The sequence below is a fragment of the Silene latifolia genome, chromosome Y (assembly GCF_048544455.1).
Source record: "Silene latifolia isolate original U9 population chromosome Y, ASM4854445v1, whole genome shotgun sequence".
Classification (NCBI taxonomy): Eukaryota; Viridiplantae; Streptophyta; class Magnoliopsida; order Caryophyllales; family Caryophyllaceae; genus Silene; species Silene latifolia.
The window spans coordinates 304,020,203-304,026,895 of record NC_133538.1 but is presented as its reverse complement, the minus strand read 5'-3'; the positions used below and the strand labels follow the sequence as shown (position 1 = coordinate 304,026,895).

General features: G+C 32.8%; 1 long non-coding RNA gene across 1 annotated transcript; it reads left to right on the top strand.

Annotated features, from left to right (window-relative positions):
• The first annotated feature begins 2,205 nt into the window (after positions 1-2,205).
• Positions 2,206-6,061, top strand: LOC141628148 (uncharacterized). Its single transcript, XR_012537100.1, has 3 exons — positions 2,206-2,603; positions 3,720-4,958; positions 5,422-6,061. It is a non-coding gene; the product is annotated as an uncharacterized LOC141628148 (long non-coding RNA).
• Positions 6,062-6,693: the final 632 nt, after the last annotated feature.

The window sequence follows — 6,693 nt, the reverse complement described above, 5'->3', positions numbered from 1 at the left end:
TGTTAGACGTTTGGGTATGTAATGGCTTTGTTCTACTTGTTGTCATTTCTTTTCTTGGTCTCTTGCCAATATTCTTAGAAAAACGCCCTCAAACACATGTCAACTGAATCTATTGGGCCCCTCCTGATTCCCCATGACACAAAATCAATGTATGTAGCCGCCGCCTTTTGTGATACTTCTCTATTAGTGGGTATTGTTTGGGTTGGCTGTGATCATTTAGGGCAGCGGTTAGAAGGATGAACTTTCAAGTCTAATAATTATACTCCCAAAATCTCAGCTAAAAGAAGTAGAAAACACCGACACAAACTTGTCTATAACAAATTTTCCGCCTTAACAGTAAATCTTCCTTAAGACGGCACTTTTGGTCTTAAGCTTAAGACGGGTCAAATACATAGCAATTGTGTATATAAGAATACATAGGAAAAACAATATATTTGTCTTATATGCACAAATGGTATTGTACCTGACCCGATAAGAAAAGACTTTTTCTTTGTATTATTTGCTATTTCAAAAATTGACACACATTGATTTCCGTGGTATATAATTTGCTAGCCAGGAAATGAAAAAAAACAGAAGGGTTTATATTTTCTTTATTGAAAAAGAGCCAGTTGAACACAATACTTAGATGATTATTTAGATTAGAAATCGCCAAAATTTGGATATATGCTAATGTTATGTTTTAATGTTGCAGTTCTAACCAAATTAGGAGGATAATATAATTGAAAATGAATACGATCATATAATTTAAATCAGTTAAAACATTAACATTAAGTTGTATGCTATAAAAGTTTGAGTCAAATTCAAGCTATTGAAATAACAATTTTAATTATCTTTCTCTGGAGGTAGTGTAGTAGATTGATAGTAATTTCAATTCTAAGCCAAAATAGCGGCTACGTAAAGATATGTACATTGACAATACTAAGATATGGTAAGTTGAGAAAATATTTTATATTTTTCTTAAAAAAAAAGTTACCCTCATTGTTGTATTCCATGTAAGAAAATACCATGAAAATTGTAGCTGTATATTTGATTTCTGCAAGCTTTCATGTGAGCTCACTTAACTTGTGTTGAACATAATATACGGAGAAAATAAAGTTAGTAATCAAAGAAAATTAGTAAAATATAAGCAAAAAGAGTAAGAATACGACTGTAATTTAAAGGAACTAACCCAAATGAAATAACAGAAGTTTACTAATTCTAGTAGAAATGCTAAAAATAATTAAATAATTAGCCAAAGTCTACTAATTTTAGTAGAAAATTGAAAATTAATTATATTAAAATAAAGTTTTCTAATTCTAATAGAAATGTTTAAATAATACTCCCTCCTATTCTTAATAACCGTCCCTATTCATGGAGGGCACGAGAATTAAGGGAGGGGAAGGACACGAGAATTAAGGGAGGGGAGTTTTATATGGTAAAGTATTGTAGTGGGGTAAGAGATTGGAGAGAGGGAAGGTATTGTGTGATTAAAATAAGTATTGTTGTGGGGGTGAGGTGATTAAAATAAGTATTGTTGTGGGAAAAAGTGATTAAAATAAGATAAAGTGTGAGTTTTGTGGGGTATTATTGTGGGGTGGGGTGATTAAATTAAGTATAAAAGTTTGCCAAATAAGGAAATAGGGAGAGTATTGTGAATAGACGAAAAAGGAAATAAAGAAAGTTATATAGAATAGGAGGGAGTATTTATTTATTAGAGTGTTTTAAAAAACTTGGAGAGCTCGAAAAAAGCTTAAAATATATATTACTAGTGTTCAAGTTCGGCCGTTGGCCGGGTCATTTCACTACATAGGCTTTTGAGATCCAATATGTGTGATATGGTTTTTACATGAAAAAAATTGGCACATCAAGGTAATTAATAGTCAAATTGGTGTTTAAATATAATTTTTGGCAAATAATAGCGTGCTAGTTACGCATATACCCTTCTGATTGAAAAAAAATGAGATATATCATATAGTAAATTTATCTCTGATTATCGCTTGTATTTGAATTAGAACGGATTAGCTCGAATGTTTAGTAAACTACTTTTCAATCTATTAATCGTTTTTAACAGTAAAAGAGTTTAATAGTATATTCGTTTAACACAAATTTTCATTTGAGACGGTTATATTCGTGTCAGATTAAAAACGGATAATGTTATACATAGGCCAAAAGTAGAATAAGATGTATTGACATAAGTCTTATACATAAGTCACGTATCTTTGGTGCTATCCATATTAAGTTTCTTTGTAATTCATTTAGTCGGATCTGGTTATTCATTTAGTCTCCAAGTCAACGAAATCATTTCAGTTTCAATTTATCCCCAAATCGTCGTCTCAATTTTTACAATTCCACAAAAATTCATTCCCTTATTTCTCACCCCCAACATCTAGATCCTTCCTGACGACCAACAGATAACCCATTTTTGCTGTATTCGACAGCCGAGTACAATCCGATCGAGAGTTATTTACCTGAATCTTAGCCGGGTGACTGTTTGCCGTGATATTATCGAAATTCAATTAATAGCTTTATATAATCAAACAACATTTTGTTCCTAAGATTAAAGAAGCGGCTTCTTTTTGGGTGATTTTCGGCATGATTAAAGTCGGGAGCTTTGTTTCTTGAAGGTTTGGCTTTTATCTGTTTTACTTTAATTTATTGTTGTTTATGTATTTTGCATGTAGTGTTTGTGTTGTGTAGAAACTGGCGGTGTTGTTGTCTATACATGCTAGCACAAGGATTATGAAAAGAATTATGATGGTAACTACAATATACACCCTAGATCTCAATCATTTGTTTACCTTAAAAACCTTAAAATTCCCTTCACAAAGTTTACTAAATGATTGTGACTGGAGTAGTATCAGGGCCGGCCCAGAGGGTGGTCAACCGGTGCGGCGGAACAGGGCCCCCGATTTTTAGGGGCCCCAAATAATGTGTTAAGTATATATAGCAATTACCGTGTAAATTTATCATTATTAGGCCTGTAGCTCATCTGGTAAGTGTGCAATCTATCAACTTAGGCATCCCAGGTTCGATCCTCCCCGTAGCTGCAAATTTTAAATTTAATTCTTTTTGAAAACTGATACTATTAATTAGTGTCTATCAGGGTTCGAACTCGCATTTTACCACAAAAATTAATACGTGAGCATTCCTTACCACCAAGATGCTATAATAAGTGAATGATACTTAAGATGCAAACTTTTTTTATTTGATATAGAGGTGTTTTTATTTGACAATTTGTATAAAATGTTACAATTTTTTTGTAAAAAAAAATAAAATACAACTGCTTTTTTAAAATTATAATTTTATTTTATTTGTGTAAATATAGAGTAGACCGCTAATAAGAGGCCTATCTTATGAATCTCGCACAGGGCCCCCAAAATGTTAGGGACGGCCCTGAGTAGTATAATGTTAAGAGTGCAAGCTTAATGGTAGGAATTATGTATTTTTATCAGGGAATTACGAAGGTGGAATTATGATGGTAATTTTTAGGAATTTAGACAGTATACATGTACGATCTTATTAGAAGAGCCAACTGCTATAATTTACATTGACCTTATTCCAAACTTGTGCGGTTATTTAGTAAAAATATCTTCTGTAGATAACAGGTAGATTTGAAAAAACTACGTTGAAAACGATATTCCTTGTGCGTACTCTATGTTCGCTGTCATCCATCCCATCAACATCGTGGGTGATTCGTTAGCCCGTTCTATTACCACTCTCAGTTTGTCTCTATCTTTTAGGACAACAGCTTGTTCACCCTCGAGGTGCACAGGCAGGCGTATGACCGCTGGACTCCTCTCGTGTATCTCAAACTCAAATATCCTCCATGCACCTTCGCATGCTGAGAGGTAACGACAATCAAGGTATGACTTGATTTCATCTTCTTTGTCTCGGGAAATTACAGTAGTTGCCTACTCGCCTTATCCGGGCCCTTTAGGATATACTTGAACAGGTACTTAATAGCCCGAGCTGTTTTACACCACTCGACGTTTATATGTGCGTCAAACATCAGAAGTAACCCTGGGTTATAGGGAACAATGCTTCTGTTGTCTAGAACGTGTTTGCCCTTTTAAATAATCCTGCATGAAAATAAAAGTCCTAAATAAATAATATAATCCGGATAAAAGTGACCGAAAATGGCCTTTGTCTCTGTTTTTTTTTTTTGTTTTTCAATTTTTCCTTTTATTTTATTTTAGCTGGTTCTCAGTTTGTGTTATCTTTCCCCATATTTTGGATTCTAATACTTTTCCCTTATTTTTGTCACACTTGTGAATATATCATAATTGTCCTTTAAAAACTTCTTCATATCATATTTTTTCTTTTCGTTCCGCTCTTTTTCTACTTCAAAATTTTTAACTTCTATGTAAGAGAGATCTACCTGTTGTCGTTTCTTTGTCTATACACTGGATAGCCATTACCATCTATTGTTGTCTCTGAATTGAAAGATTTTGGATATCTTTTGTTGCAAGGTTCACCGTCAAGCATACATGGACAATTTGGGTTCTCCTCGCCCCAGGACCCGTGAACCATGTATCGTGACACAATCTCATATAATACTGGGTCTTTTTCCTGATCTGGGATTTCAGCATGTGTAATACTGTCTATGTACTGTTGCGATAGTTCCACTTCATCTTTCTTAAGCCATAATAGTATGTGTGCATGGGGCAGTCCTCTTTTCTGAAACTCTATTGTATATATATATCTGCAGCATAACAATTTTATCTATACTCGTCATGTATGTTGTTAGTAGTTACTATCTATTATTATAATTTACTTAAAAATTATGCGTACCTGCTACATCTGTTCCAAAGTAATGCTGGTGTTTAAGGCAATCCATGAGTTGACTTTGTTTTAATTTGAAGACTCTTGCTATTATGTATGGCCTGTCTTCCGTCTTCTGTTCTTGTATGTGCCCTAGCATCTGATCGATCTCTGGCCACTTGGGATTCGCTGGGCATGATAACAATTCACAGTAGCATGTAAGTACTTACCCTAATGATAAAAAAATAATTTATAAGGTAACTCAATATGAATGAGATAACCAACAAACAAAATAGGGTAATAATAAACAGTTAATTTTTACCTCTTCATCGATTAAAACCATATCCATGCATATAATACTATTATTCTCCGCATGATTCAAAACATCCCATAGCCTAGAAACGCGAACTTTGATTTTCCCATTTTTCTTAGTCTCATTAAGCTCCATGATCAATGTTAAAGGGCTGACAAAACATAAAAGTAATAATAATAATATTAATAAGAAGCTAAAACATGTTTGAAGCCAAGTATAATATCTATATGTACAAAACATTGAAAATATTTTTAATTAATTAGCATACCTTGGTGCCATTGCTAAGAGAAAGACGTAGACAGAGAAATACTTGTGCACTTAATGTTTGATAGACGTTCAATCTGTATTTATACACGGTTGTGATGCAGGTTTTACAGAAGCGTGGTAGGAGTTGAATTGTATATACATTCAGATATAAAGAAGCTGTGGAATTCTCAGATTCATGGATGTGATGTAGTTTGTTAACAAATTTAATTTTCTTGATCGTAGTTTATTCTTATATCTTCTTATTTAATGTAGTTTATTTTTATTTTCTTATTTATTAAGGGTGATGTAATTTTGGATTGGTTTTTTAATTAGAATATGCAGCTTGAGTTAAAAAGAGACTCAAGGGACTTGAAGACTTACGTCCATTAGTTTTGGAGTAAGAGAAGGAGACCTATTTTAAGAATCTTACCGCTGATATGGATGAGGTTCCGCCAACTCTACACTGGTACACGCTAGGCCCAGATCATTGGACCCTTGATCTTAACCTGTCGTTCCTGAGATTATTAACCAAATATGCTGGAGCTGAGTCAAAAAATGAGGCCTTTGAAATTCGATGGTTTAATTGAAGCACTGTGTAGTTTCTTGAAAATGCATAATGATAAGACTAATTTTATGGAGCATTTTAACATTTTGGTTGTATATTTAAGTTTCAGTTATGCAATATGCATTGGAGAAAGGTCTGATGCATAGCGGATTACATTTTCTATTATGTGCTCCGCATTTGTGATTCTCTAAACAAATTCCAATTTCGACACTACTCGTCCAAAGTTTGGATATGGCAGAAAGTTATGTATAAATGACTAAATGTTGATAGTATATTGTGTTCTGTACTGAAAAAATTCCTATTATACAGTTGTGAGATTGTGTCAACGCAGGCTGTTTTGTAGAGACTTATTTTAATGTATAAGTTTTAAGTTTTAATGTATAATTTATATATCTGTTTTATTATATTTTTATTTATACATAAGTAGCTTAAAACCCGTGCAAAATTGCACGGGTATATTTGTGAGCATTTGTTTAAACATCATTCAAAGTTATTTCAAAATAATTTGTGTATATACCTAAAATATCTAAAACTAAGTAAAATATTCATAAGCATCTATGATGAGTTTAACTTCAAATTATTTATCATAATTTGGAATCATGAATAAATATATGTTAATAACGTAATCATTATTACTAAAAACCGAACTATCACATGTTGATGATAGGAATTCGACATAGCTAAAAAAAAATATCGAAATATCTCGACCTCGATTTCACACAAAATACGTAAATTCATTCATAGTCACTCTGAATGCCCTGTTTACCATCTCTAAGGGAAAGTTCCAAATTTTATGAATTGAAGACATGAGATAATAAACCAACTTAAT